Source organism: Pavona decussata, unplaced genomic scaffold, assembly GCF_977016875.1.
Source record: "Pavona decussata unplaced genomic scaffold, jaPavDecu1.1 SCAFFOLD_366, whole genome shotgun sequence".
Classification (NCBI taxonomy): domain Eukaryota; kingdom Metazoa; phylum Cnidaria; class Anthozoa; order Scleractinia; family Agariciidae; genus Pavona; species Pavona decussata.
This window is the reverse complement of record NW_028145742.1, coordinates 2,319,528-2,332,305: the sequence shown is the minus strand read 5'-3', so window position 1 is coordinate 2,332,305 and position 12,778 is coordinate 2,319,528. Positions and strand designations below refer to the sequence as shown.

The 12,778-nt window shown below is 38.5% G+C and overlaps 2 long non-coding RNA genes across 2 annotated transcripts; both read left to right on the top strand.

The window, feature by feature from the left end:
• The first annotated feature begins 390 nt into the window (after positions 1–390).
• Positions 391–1,726, top strand: LOC146452753 (uncharacterized). Its single transcript, XR_014859655.1, has 3 exons — positions 391–531; positions 648–837; positions 1,524–1,726. It is a non-coding gene; the product is annotated as an uncharacterized LOC146452753 (long non-coding RNA).
• An 8,824-nt stretch (positions 1,727–10,550) lies between these two features.
• LOC146452752 (uncharacterized) lies at positions 10,551–12,713 on the top strand. The gene is made up of 3 exons (XR_014859699.1): positions 10,551–11,260; positions 11,898–12,117; positions 12,574–12,713. It is a non-coding gene; the product is annotated as an uncharacterized LOC146452752 (long non-coding RNA).
• The last annotated feature ends 65 nt before the right edge of the window (positions 12,714–12,778 follow it).

Below are 12,778 nucleotides of genomic sequence, written 5' to 3'. Positions count from 1 at the left end.
TCAATTAATGTCAGTGGAATGTCAATGAATATTGTCACAAGTGACCAAAAGAAAACAATGAATTCCCTTTTTAAAAGTTTCTCGGAAGCCATATTTTCCGATTTGCTGCCTTTGTTGTTGTCATTGAAAGTTTAATTATAATTATGCCGTTGACGTTGAAGTCTATTTGAAATTCCCTCAAGCGCCCCTTGGTGTTCGTAGAAATAATGGTTTGGCATTTAACTGTCACTAATTGACCAATAGGAAAAAGGCTAAGAGGTTGGGAACCAATCAGATAACACATGGATCACACGCTTTAATTTTTGGCGCCATTTTCACACACCGTTCGCAGTTCGCACCGCATTTTTAATTAGTTAACGGCTTCACACTTGGCGAGCGAAGCAGCTCTAAGATTTATTTTACGCTGTAAAAGTACAAAAATTATTGCTTTTTCGCCGTCAAAAGACTGATAAAAGCCTTTTACATGGCTGCAAATACTTTAAAGTACAGAAGAAGGGAAAGAACTTCAGAAACAACTTCGGTGGAAACAAGGTGAGCGAACAATTGTTCACATACTTGCCTGCGAAGTGCGAGAGCGCTAAAGTTTTTTATTTAGTCTTGTCTCAAATATTTGTTTTTTTATATTGCTCGAATATGTTCTCCTCAAGACTATCTTGGAGCAGAAGGAAACCCTCTCAAGCCGCCAAATATACAACTGTGGTATCTATTTTCTGCAAAATGTTTCAAGATGAAACGCACTCAGTGACATTATGCGGCCGGCGGCCCGGAAAACAAAATGACGAACGTGGATATTTACTACACTGACGTTTTCAGAAAACAGTTACTTTATAACTTAAGGTAAGTTTCTTTAAGATATTTTTAATTTTAAATCTTTTACTACGCAATGTAATTTAACTCGAAACTACGAAACGTTTCGGTATTCTGTGATTAGCGTAGTTCCCAACATGTTCGTGGAAAACGTCCCTGCACGATGAATTCACGAAAGAATTTTGATCAAAGGACAAGATTGCAGTCTTTAGCTTTACAATAAAAAATATCATTTTTACGTTTTAATTGAGCAAGATTTCTGCACAGCCAAATATTATTTATGTGTACATTTTCAGATTGAAACTCTATCCAAACTTGAAAAGACTTACATCCCTATCCATGCTCGCTGTTTGCGTATTGTGGTGTATAGCAAAGTTTTTGGATGCTTTTGATTTCTCACCTCCGGTTATTGTTATTTTATTCTTGTTATCTGTATACGGCTTTATAATTTCGTTAATCATCTATTGGCTTTGGTAAACCATGATATCAATTGTCTTAATTTATTCAAACATAACACTAATTCTGATAATTTGTGATGGAACTGAAGATGATAGGTTCTGTGGAAACATGTTTTCCAATCTAACTATAACTCAAAATATTGTGCTCTTTGATTTAAAAATCGCCGTTTGTGTTATATACTGTTGTGTTGGTAGTATGAGAGCAGTGTGTGGGCCTTTACGGAAATCTTAATTTTCAATTTCATTTTCTCTTATCAGAAAAAAGATCAAGTACAAGACTTCACTTGGGAAATTCGCAACTGGCCATCTTTACCAGGAAAAGAAATCCTAAGGACATGGTTTGGATAAGAGAGACAAAACAAAGAAAGCTCCACGAAGACCTTTATGGTCTTGGTATTGTACGGTTTTTCTCATCTTTGACTGGGGCAGGGTTAATTAAGGGGGGTTAATTAATGAGCTCTGAATGGACCCTTTTTATTAATATGTAGTAGTTTATTTTATCCGCTGAATACGTTCGATCTCCGATATTTTTTCTTTTTCTTCTTTTCAGCTTCATCGCTTGGTTTTTTTTTAGACTAACTGGCTTTTCGACGGATTGGCTGCTAATTGGCTTTTCAACTTTCTTTTCCTGAGTTCATTTTTCCTTTTCGTCACATGTTGGCTTCGCTACCGTTCGATTGCCGCCTTCTTTTTTCTTCTTTTCGTCTTGATCGTTTGGTTGTTTAGACTGATTGGCTTTTCGACGGATTGGCTGCTAATTGGCTTTTCGACTTTCTTTTCCTCAGTTCATTTTTGGTTTTCGTCACATGTTGGCTTCGCTACCATTCGATTCTCGCCTTTTTTGCGCTTTTTGCACGTCGCGCGCGATAATGGCCTTTCGATAGATTGCCTGCTAACTGACTTTTCGACTGTCTTTCTCTGTGTTCATTTTTGCTTTTATTCACACGTTGGCTTCGCTACCGTTCGGTTACCGCCTTTTTGCGCTTTTTGCATGTCACGTGCGATAATGGCTTCAGCCCAGTAGCAGAATTTCCTCTGCCACTGCGGCGAGCCAATCAGGGTAAAGGTCCATTCAGATTTTTCTGTAGTTCAATCCTTCGGGTCCTCTTCCTGAATGAAGCGGACACGAGGGATCGGACACTGTGTGCTTGAACGCTTTATACTGAGTACAACAGGCCAGATGGTATCCTGACACCAGCTGGTTTGAGTACTTAGTGGGAAGTAAATGGGATTATTTAGTACTTTCGTTTTCGATAGTTTTCCTTCATGTTGATAGTATTTTTCGGGGTGAAGGTGCGTTTCATGAAGCGCTTTTGAACTTTGGTTTATCATGAAGGTGGCCTCAGTTGGAAGAGTGCTTTTTTTAGACGTGCCTTCCCTTTTATGGGAAAATAAAAATTACAACGAGGTGGGAACTGTGCAACAACCAAATTATTTTAGGACAAAATCAGTTTAGTTTAATTGCACAGGACCCGGCAGGTGATTCTGTTAGCGTTCAAGCAGACATACTCACCAGCCTGAATAAACTTTGTTCTCGTTGGTTGAGCTTAAGCAAGAGAGAAAGGAAGCATTACTCTCTTGGTTCAAAGCATGAGGCCGAATATGATTCGACATTCATGCACCATCAATGATCATGCGTAATTTTGCGGTGCAGAATTTCCCCTTGTTGTCTCGTTGGTCTCTGCTGGTATGTTGTTTTCATCCTTTCGATCCTTTTTCTCGTGGATTCGATTGTTTTTCGTACTTTGATCAGTAACTAGCGATAGTATTGAGGATAGCGGATGTTTTGGTTCTTCCGTACATTGCCATTTTTACGTACCTTTTCTACTGAGTGAGTGGTTGGTATAACACGGACTCGTTCTTGTCATTATTGTCTTCCGATTTCTTATTTGTTCACGTTTTTCACTAATCATGATTGTTATAAGCACGTGGTTTATCATAATGTTAACGCAGTCGGCCGCCTATTGCTTCAGTAATACTTACAGTATCATTTATATTCAAAAGTGCTTTGGTGTTGATGACTAACTTATAACACGCACTATCTTTAGGCCATATACTAGTAGTTTATATCATATTAATGTAGAGTTCATGACCTTATACCGTTTCCTAAAGTTGGGTTATTGTCTTTAATTTTGCGGGTGACATAAACTTATTTTTCAACCTTAAAAGTATTGTTAATCATGTTAGTTAAGAGAGGCGGGGGTGCATGGAATATTAGACATTCCATGGGCTGGTCGCGCGTATTTGCCTAGAAATTTAGAAAGAATGTAAACTGTTAGTTTAAGCCATGTTCATTACTTGACGGTGCGGGAGTTCGTGGAAAGACTTGCATTCCAGGGGGTGGTCGCGCGCATTTGTAAAGTAAGACAATTTAGTTAGATGGTTATGACAAACCGAAGAGGACATGTATGGAAACTGGAAGAAGGTGAAGAAAATCTTAGAAGAAAGGAAGGAGAAGATAAAGAGGATGACAATTCTCAAGAATGTGGAGGAAACGTGCAGAAGGAAGAAAGAAAGAGAACAAAACAACTGAAGATCAAGAAAAAGGAAACCATCAAGCCGCCAAAGTTTCGACAACCCTTAGTGTTTATGAAGTGCAAGTCAAGATGAAAAACAGACAGTAACATTACAAGTACCAGAAGCTGGAGAAAAATATGGCGGAATGGAGAGGATTGCTGCTCAGAGTTTAGACCTAACGGCTACATTGTAACTTAAGGTAAAAGTTTATTATTAATTATGATCATCCATCGCATTTCTTTATTATTGGGAAAAAGGTCATCTTGTGGCGAATTGTTCTTCGTTTTTTTTTCACCAAATTTAGTACATTTTACGCACCGAGTGATCTTCAGGATGAATGTTGGAATTGGTGAAAGCAAAGTACGTTTCAAAGGCGTCTGGCTAAGCTTGGTTAGAAAAAACTGCTAGTATTGTTACTAATAGTTAGATTACACCCACCTGGTAAACAGTAGGAACAGCTTTGTACAGCACAATTGTCGGCTACAGTAAATGGTCACACATAGATTACATGCACTGGCTAAAAAATAGGAATATCTTTGTACAGCATAACAGTGGTACAGTAAACAAAACACCTCACTGGTGTGCCTCAATCAATTTCATTGTAGGGAACTACAGCTTATTCATTTCTATGACATTCATCTAAGTTTGTTGTTCTCAGAAGTATCAAGTGCAAGACTTCCCCTGGGATCATTGCGAGAGCTCATCTTCGCCAGGAGAAGAGATCATAAGGACATGATGGTTGTGAGGCAGGACTAGAGAGAAAAAAGAAAAGGAAACCTTGAAGAAGACCTTGGTAACCAAGGCTTTTATTGATTTTTTTTTTCTGGGGAAGGGTTCATTACGGGGAAGAGGGAATTTATGGAGCTCTGAATGGAACCTCCTCTTTAATTGGAAAGACTTACATTCCTATCCAAACTCTATCCATGCTCGCTGTGTTTGTGTGGTGTGGTGTATAATGGATAGCAAAGTTTTTGGATGCTATTGTGTTCTCACCTCCAGTTATTGTAGCTGTTATCTTTAGTACTGCTTTATAAGTTCGTTAGTCCGTCATCCTATTGGCTTTGGTAAACCGTGATATCAATTGTCTTAATTCATTCTAACATAACACCAATTCTGATAATTTGTAATGGAACTGAAGACGATAGGTTCTGTGGAAACATGTTTTCCAATCTGACTATAACTCAAAATATTGTGCTCTTTGATTTACAAATCGCCGTTTGTTTTATATACTGTTGTCTTGGAAGTACAAGAGCAATGTGTGGGCCTTTGCGGAAATCTCAATTTTCAATTTAAATTTATCTTATCAGAAAAAAAGATCAAATACAAGACTTCACTTGGGAAAATCGCAGCTGGCCATCTTCACCAGGAAAAGAAATCCTAAGGACATGGTTTGGATAAGAGAGACAAAACAAAGAAAGCTCCATGAGGGCCTTTTATGGTCTTGGTATTGTACGGTTTTTCTTATCTCTTACTGGGGCAGGGGTTAATTGAGGGGGGTAAATTAATGAGCTCCGAATGGACCCTTTTTTTTTTTTTTATTAATATGTAGTAGTTTATTTTATCCGTTGAATACGTTCGATCTCCGATATTTTTTCTTTTTCTTCTTTTCGGCTTCATCGTTTGGTCTTTTAGACTGATTGACTTTTCGACGGATTGGCTGCTAATTGGCTTTTCAACTTTCTTTTCCCGCGTTCATTTTTGTTTTTCGTCACACATCGACTTCGCTACCGTTCGATTGACGCCTTTTTTTAGACTGATTGGCTTTTCGATGGATTGGCTGCTAATTGGCTTTTCAACTTTCTTTTCCTGAGGTCATTTTTGCTTTCGTGCTACCGTTCGATTACCGCCTTCCTTCTTTCTTCTTTTTGTCTTGATCGTTTGGTTTTTTAGACTGATTGGCTTTTCAACGGATTGGTTGCTAATTGGCTTTCCGACTTTCTTTTTCTGAGTTTATTTTTCCTTTTCGTCACACGTTGACTTCGCTACCGTTCGATTGACACCTTTTTGCGCTTTTTGCGCGTCGCCTGCAATAATGGCTTTTCGATGGATTGGTTGCATTGACTTTTCCACTTTCTTTTTCTGAGTATATTTTTGGTTTTCGTCACACGTTGGCTTCGCTACCGTTCGATTGCCGCCTTTTTGCGCTTTTTGCATGTCGCGATCGATAATGGCTTCAGCCCAGAAGCAGAATTTCCTCTGCCACTGAGATGAGTTAATCAGGGTAAAGGTCTATTCAGATATTTTCGTAGTCCAATCCTTCGGGTCCTCTTCCTGAATGAAGCGGACACGAGGGATCGGACACTGTGTGCTTAAACGCTTTATACTGAGTACATCAGGCCAGATGGTCTCCTGACACCAGCTGGTTTGAGTACTTAGTGGGAAGTAAATGGGTTTATTTAGTACTTTCCTTTTCGATAGTTTTCTTTCATGTTGATAGTATTTTTCGAGGTTAAAGTGCGTTTCATGAAGCGCTTTTGAACTTTGGTTTATCATGAAGGTGGCCTCAGTTGGAAGAGTGTTGTTTTAGATGTGCCTTCCCTTTCATGAGAAAACAAATATTGCAACGAGGTGGGAACTGTGCAACAACCAAATTCTTTTAGGACGAAATCAGTTTAGTTTTATTGCACAGGAGCCGGCAGATAATCGTACTTTTCCTTTATTGTCAGCGTTCAAGTGGACATACTCACCAGCCTGAAAAAAACTTTGTTCTCGTTGGTTGAGCTAAGCAAGCATTACTCTCTTGGGTCAAAGCATGAGGCCGAATATGATTCGACATTCATGCACCATCATGCGTATTTTGCAGAATTTCGGCTTGTTGTTTCGTCGGTCTCTGTTGGTATGCTGTATTCAGCCCGTTGATGATTTTTCTCGCCGATTCTTTTTCATCCTTTGATCAGTAACTAGCGATAGTATTGAGAATAGCGGACGTTCTGGTTCTTCCGTATATTGCAATTTTTACGTACCTTTTCTACGGAGTGGGTGGTTGGTATAACACGGACTCGTTATTGTCATTACTTTCTTCCGATTTCTTATTTGTTCACGTTTTTCACTAATCATGATTGTTATAAGCACGTGGTTTATCATAATGTTTACGCAGTCGGCTGCATACTTATAGCATCATTTATACTCAATAATACTTTGGTGTTAATGACTAACTTATAACTCGCACTTTCTTTAGACCATACACTAGTTGTTTCCAAAAGAAGGGTTATTGGGTTTAATTTTGCGGGTAACATAAACTTATTTTAGAACCTTAAAATTAGTAAAGAGACGCGGGGGTTCATGGAATATTAGATATTCTATGGGTTGATCGCGCGTATTTGTCTAGAAATTTAGAAAGAATGTAGACTGTTAGTGTAAGCCATGTTCATACGTTGACGTAACATTCAGCGGTGCGGGAGTTCTTGGAAAGACTTGCATTCCAGGGGCTGGTCGTGCGCATTTGCAAAGTAAGACAATTTAGTTAGATGGTTATGACAAACCGAAGAGGACATGTACGGAAACTGAAAGGAGGTGAAGAAAATCTAAGAAGAAAGGAAGGACAAGATAAAGAGGATGAAAACTCTCAAGAATGTGGAGGAAACGCAAGGAAAGGAGAAAGAAGGAAAACAAAAGAACTGGAGATCAAGAAAAAAGAAACCGTCAAGCCGCCAAAGTGACGACAATTCTTGATGTTTATGAAGTGCAAGTCAAGATGAAAAACAGTCAGTGACATTACAAGTACCAGAAGCTGGAGAATAATCAGGAGGAAGATTGCGGCTTAGAGCTCGGACCTAACAGCTACATTGTAATTTAAGGTATAAGTTTGTTATTAATTATAGATATCTTTGTTTTAAATCTGTTACTTCTTTATATTGGGTTATGAATAGCTTACTCATTTTGTGGTTAGTGTACTTCACGTGTGTTCAAACACGTTGACGACAAACTGAAGTTCAATGACGATTAATAAAATTTAGCACAATCGAAACGTCTTTATGGTAGCTTTACTTGCTTACTGAGTGGAAGAAAAAAAGTTTAGCATACAGGAGGCGGTTGTATGAAAAAATTCCTGGGCTCAGCGTTTGCCTTCAGTTCAAATTCAGGAAGCCAGTTATCCGCTCTGAGTACTTCACAAAATATTAAAAAGAGTAATGTTATCAAGGCATATTGTTTTCACAGTTCAGGGAGAATATCCATTTAATTTTTTGATTATTGGGAAACAGTTTCATATTTTGGGATATTGTTCTTCGGAGTTTTCCTACAAATTTAGTATATTTTACGCACAGAGTGAAATTCAGGATGAAAATTTGAATTGGTGAAAACAAAGCACACATTTCAAAGACGTCTGGCTAAACTCGGTCAGAAAAAACTGCCAGTATTGTTACTAATTGTTTTAAGCAGCCAAACATGTCAGTGGTATGCCTCGATTAATTTCATTGTAGGAACTAAAGCTTCTAAATTTCTGTGATAAACATCTAAGTTTATCTTTCTCAGAAATATCAAGTGCAAGACTTCACTTGGGATCATTGCGAGTAAGGGATCACAAGGACATGATGGCTGTGAACCAACACTACAGAGAGAGAGAGAAAAGAAAAGAAAAGGAAACTTCGACGAAGGTCATGGTAACTGAGACTTTTGTTTATCTTTTTCTGGGGCTTTGTTAATTAAGGAGCTCCGAATGGAAACGTCTCTTGTTTGTGGAAATAAATTAAAAATATTGAAATTACATCCGCTTGATACGTTCGATCTACGTTGGACATAACGAAAACTATTGTTTGTTTATGCAATGTTCTTGGTTTACTTAAAATTCAGCGGTGCGGGAGTTCTTAGAAAGACTTACATTCCAAGGATTGGTCGCGCGTATTATTGATCGAAGATGTTTTTGTTAGACCGATTTTGTATTCTCATCTCTGGTTCGAACTATGTTACTCAATCTTACTACAACTCAAAATAAAGTGCTGTTTGTTTCAAAAACTTGCCGTTAGTTTTATGTACTGTTGCCTTGGTAGTATGACAGTAGTGCGTGTATAATTAGCGTTTGGGCCTTTGCAGAAATATCAATTTCTAATGTAATTTTCTCTTATCAGAAAAAAAAGAGATCAAGTCAAGACTTCACTTGGGAATTGGCGATCTTCACCAGGAAAAGAAATCCTAAGGACATGGTTTGGATAAGAGCGAGAAAAGAAAGAAAGCTCCACCAAGACCTTTTATGGTCTTGGTATTGTACGGTTTTTCTTATATTTACTGGGGCAGGGTTAATTAAGGGGGGTAAATTAATGAGCTCTGAATGGACCCTTTTTATTAATATGTAGTAGAATATTTTATCCGTTTAATACAATCGATCTCCGATATTTTTTCTTTTTCTACTTTTCAGCTTCATCGTTTTGTTTTTTAGACTGGTTGGCTCTTTGACGGATTGGCTGGTAATTGATTTTTGGACTTTCTTTTTCTGAGTTCATTTTTGCTTTTCTTCACACGGTGGTTTAACTACCATTCGATTACCGCCTTACTTTTTCTTCTTTTCGTTTTGATCATTTGGGTTTTTTACGGATTGGCTGCTAATTGGCTTTTCGACTTTCTTTTCCCGGGTTCTTTTTTGTTTTTCGTCCAACGGAACCTTCGCTACCATTCGATTGGCGCCTTTTTGCGCCTTTTCAGTGCACGTCGCGCGCGATAATGCCTTTTTGACGGATTGGCTGCTAATTGACTTTTCGTCTTTCTTTTTCTGAGTTCATTTTTGCTTTTCGTCACACGTTGGCTTTGCTACCGTTCGATTGCCGCCTTTTTGCGCTTTTTGCATGTCGCGATCGATAATGGCTTCAGCCCAGTAGCAGAATTTCCTCTGCCACTGGGGCGAGCCAATCAAGGCAAAAATCCATTCAGATTTTTCTGTAGTCCAATCCTTTGGGTCCTCTTCCTGAATAATATAGGCATGAGGGATCGGACACTGTGTGCTTGAACGCTTTATACTGAGTACAACAGGCCAGATGGTATCATGACACCGGCTGGTTTGAATACTTAGTGAGAAGTAAATGGGCTTATCTCGTTTTTGATAGTTTTGCTTCATGTTGATAGTATTTTTCGGGGTGAAGATGCGTTTCATGAAACGCTTTTGAACTTTGGTTTATCATGAAGGTGGCCTAAGTTAGAAGAGTGCTTTTTGAGATGTGCCTTCCCTCTCATGAGAAAATGACAATTACAACGAGGTGGAACTGTGCAAAAAACATTCTTTTAGGACGAAATCAGTTTAGTTTAATTACACAGGACCCGGGAGGTGTGTGAACTTTTCCTTTGTTGTCAGCGTTCAAGCAGACATACTCACCAGCCTGAATATAAACTTTGTTCTCGTTGGTTGAGCTAAAGCAAGAGAGAAAGCAAGCATTACTCTCTTGGTTCGAAGCATGAGGCCGAATATGATTCGACATTCATGCACCATCATGCGTAATTTTGCGGCGCAAAAGTTTTGCCTTTTGTCTCTTCAGTCTCTTTTGGTATGCTGTTTTCAGCCTTTCGTTCTTTTTCTCGTCCTTTGATCAGTAACTAGCGATAGTATTAAGGATAACGGACGTTCTGGTTCTTCCGTATATTGCCATTTTACGTACCTTTTCTGCTGAATGGGTGGTTGGTATAACACGGACTCGTTATTGTCATTACGTTCTACCGATTTCTTATATGTTGAAGTTTTTCACTAATCATGATTGCTATTATCTCGTGTTTTATCATTATGTTAACGCAGTCGGCCGCCTATTGCTTCTTGTAGCATCATTTATACTCAACAATACTTTGGTGTTGATGACTAACTTATAACACGCACTTCCTTTAGACCATACACTAGTTGTTTATAGCATATTAATGTAGAGTTCATCAGCTTGCACTGTTTCCTAAAGAAGGGTCACTGGGTTTAATTTTGTGGGTAACATAAACTTATTTTTCAACCTTAAAAGTATCGTTAATCATGTTAGTTAAGAGACGCGGGGGTCCATGGAATATTAGATATTCCATGGGCTGGTCGAGCGTATTTGCCTTGAAATTTAGAGAGAATGTAAACTGTTAGTTTAGGCCATATTCATTACGTAAAATTCAGCGGTGCGGGAGTTGTTGGAAAGATTTGCATTCCAGGGGCTGGTCGCGTGCATTTGTAAAGTAAGAAAATATAGTTAGATGGTTATGACAAACCGAAGAGGACATGAATGGAAACTGAAAGATGGTGAAGAAAATCTAAGAAGAAAGGAAGGACAAGATAAAGAGGATGACAACTGTCAAAAATGTGGAGGAAACGTGCGGAAGGAAAAAAGAGAGAAAACAAAAGAACTGGAGATAAAAAAAAAAAAAAGAAAACGTCAAGCCGGCAAAGATACGTCAAACCTTGGTGTTTATGAAGTGCAAGTCAAGATGAAAAACAGTCAGTGACCCGAGTACCAGAACCTGGAGAAATATAAGGTGCAATGGAGAAGATTTCGTTTCAGAGTTGGGACCTAACGGCTACATTGGAACTTAAGGTATAAGTTTGTTATTATTAATAGATTTCTTTATTCTAAATCTGTTGCCTCGTTATATTGCGCTAAGGAAACTATGAACAGCTTACGCATTTTGTGGTTGGTGTAGTTCATGTGTGTTCAAACACGTTCACGACAAATTGAAGTTCAACGTCGATCGAGAAAATAAACATAATCGTAACGTTTTAATTGTAGCTTTATTACTTACTTACTGAATTAAAGGAAAAGTTTGGACTACAAGAGGCGGTTGTATGAAAAAGTTGCTTGGGCTCAGCGTTTTCCTTCAGTTCAAATTCAGGGAACCTTGTCCGCTCTGAGTACTTCACCAAATACTTAAAAGAGTAATGTTTTCACAATTCTTTTCTTTTCACAGTTGGGAGAGAATATTCATCTCATTCTTTGATTATTGGAAAACATTTTCATAGTTTGAAATATTGTTCTCTGAATTTTTGCAATAAATTTAATATATTTACGCACCGAGTGATCTTCAGGTTGAAAATTTGAATTGGTTTTTTATGGAGCTCTCCTCTTAAATTTGTGGTAGTATATTATATCCGTTCAAAACTGCTTCGATCTACGTTGGACATAACGAAAACTATTGTTTGTTTAAGCAATGTTCTTGGTTTTACTTCAAATTCAGCGGTGCGGGAGTTCTTGGAGAGACTTAAAATCCTTCACTTGGGATCGTTGCTAGTGCAACCGTCAAGCCACCAACGTTACGCAAGCCTTGGTGTTTATGAAGTGCAAGTCAAGATGAAAAACAGTCAATGACACGAGTACCAGAACCTGGGGAAAAATATTGAGGAATGGGGAAGATTTCGGCTCAGAGTTCGGACCTAACGGCTGCATTGTATCTTCAGGTATAAGTTTGTTATTAATTATGAACATCCATCTCAGTTCTTGATTATGGGGAAACAGTTCATCTTCTGTGCAAATTGTTCTTCGGTTTTTTCCATCAAATTTAGTATATTTTACGCCCCGAGTGATTTTCAGGATGAATTTGGAATTGGTGAAAGCAAAGCACATGTTTCAAAGGCGTCTGGCTAAACTCGGTTAGAAAAAGCTGCCAGTATTGTTACTAATAGTTAGATTACATCCCCTTGCTAAACAGTAAGAACAGCTTTGTACAGCATAATAGTCGGCTACAGTAAATGGTCGCACATAGATTTCATGCACTATCTAGAAAGTAGGAACATCTTTGTACATAACAGTGCTACAGTAAACAAAACACCTCACTGGTATGCCTCAATTAATTTCATTGTATGAACTACAGCTTCTTCATTTCTATGCTATTCATCTAAGTTTGTTGTTCTCAGAAATATCAAGTGCAAGACTTCACTTGGGATCATTGTAAGTGCTGATCTACGCCAGGAGAAGAGATGCTAAGGACACGATGGTTGTGAGGCGGGACTTGAGAGAAAAAAGAGAAGGAAACTTCAACGAAGACCTTGGTAACGTACGCTTTTGTTTATCTTTTTCTGGGGCGGGGTCATCAAGGAAGCTAGGGGGAGGGGGTGGGGG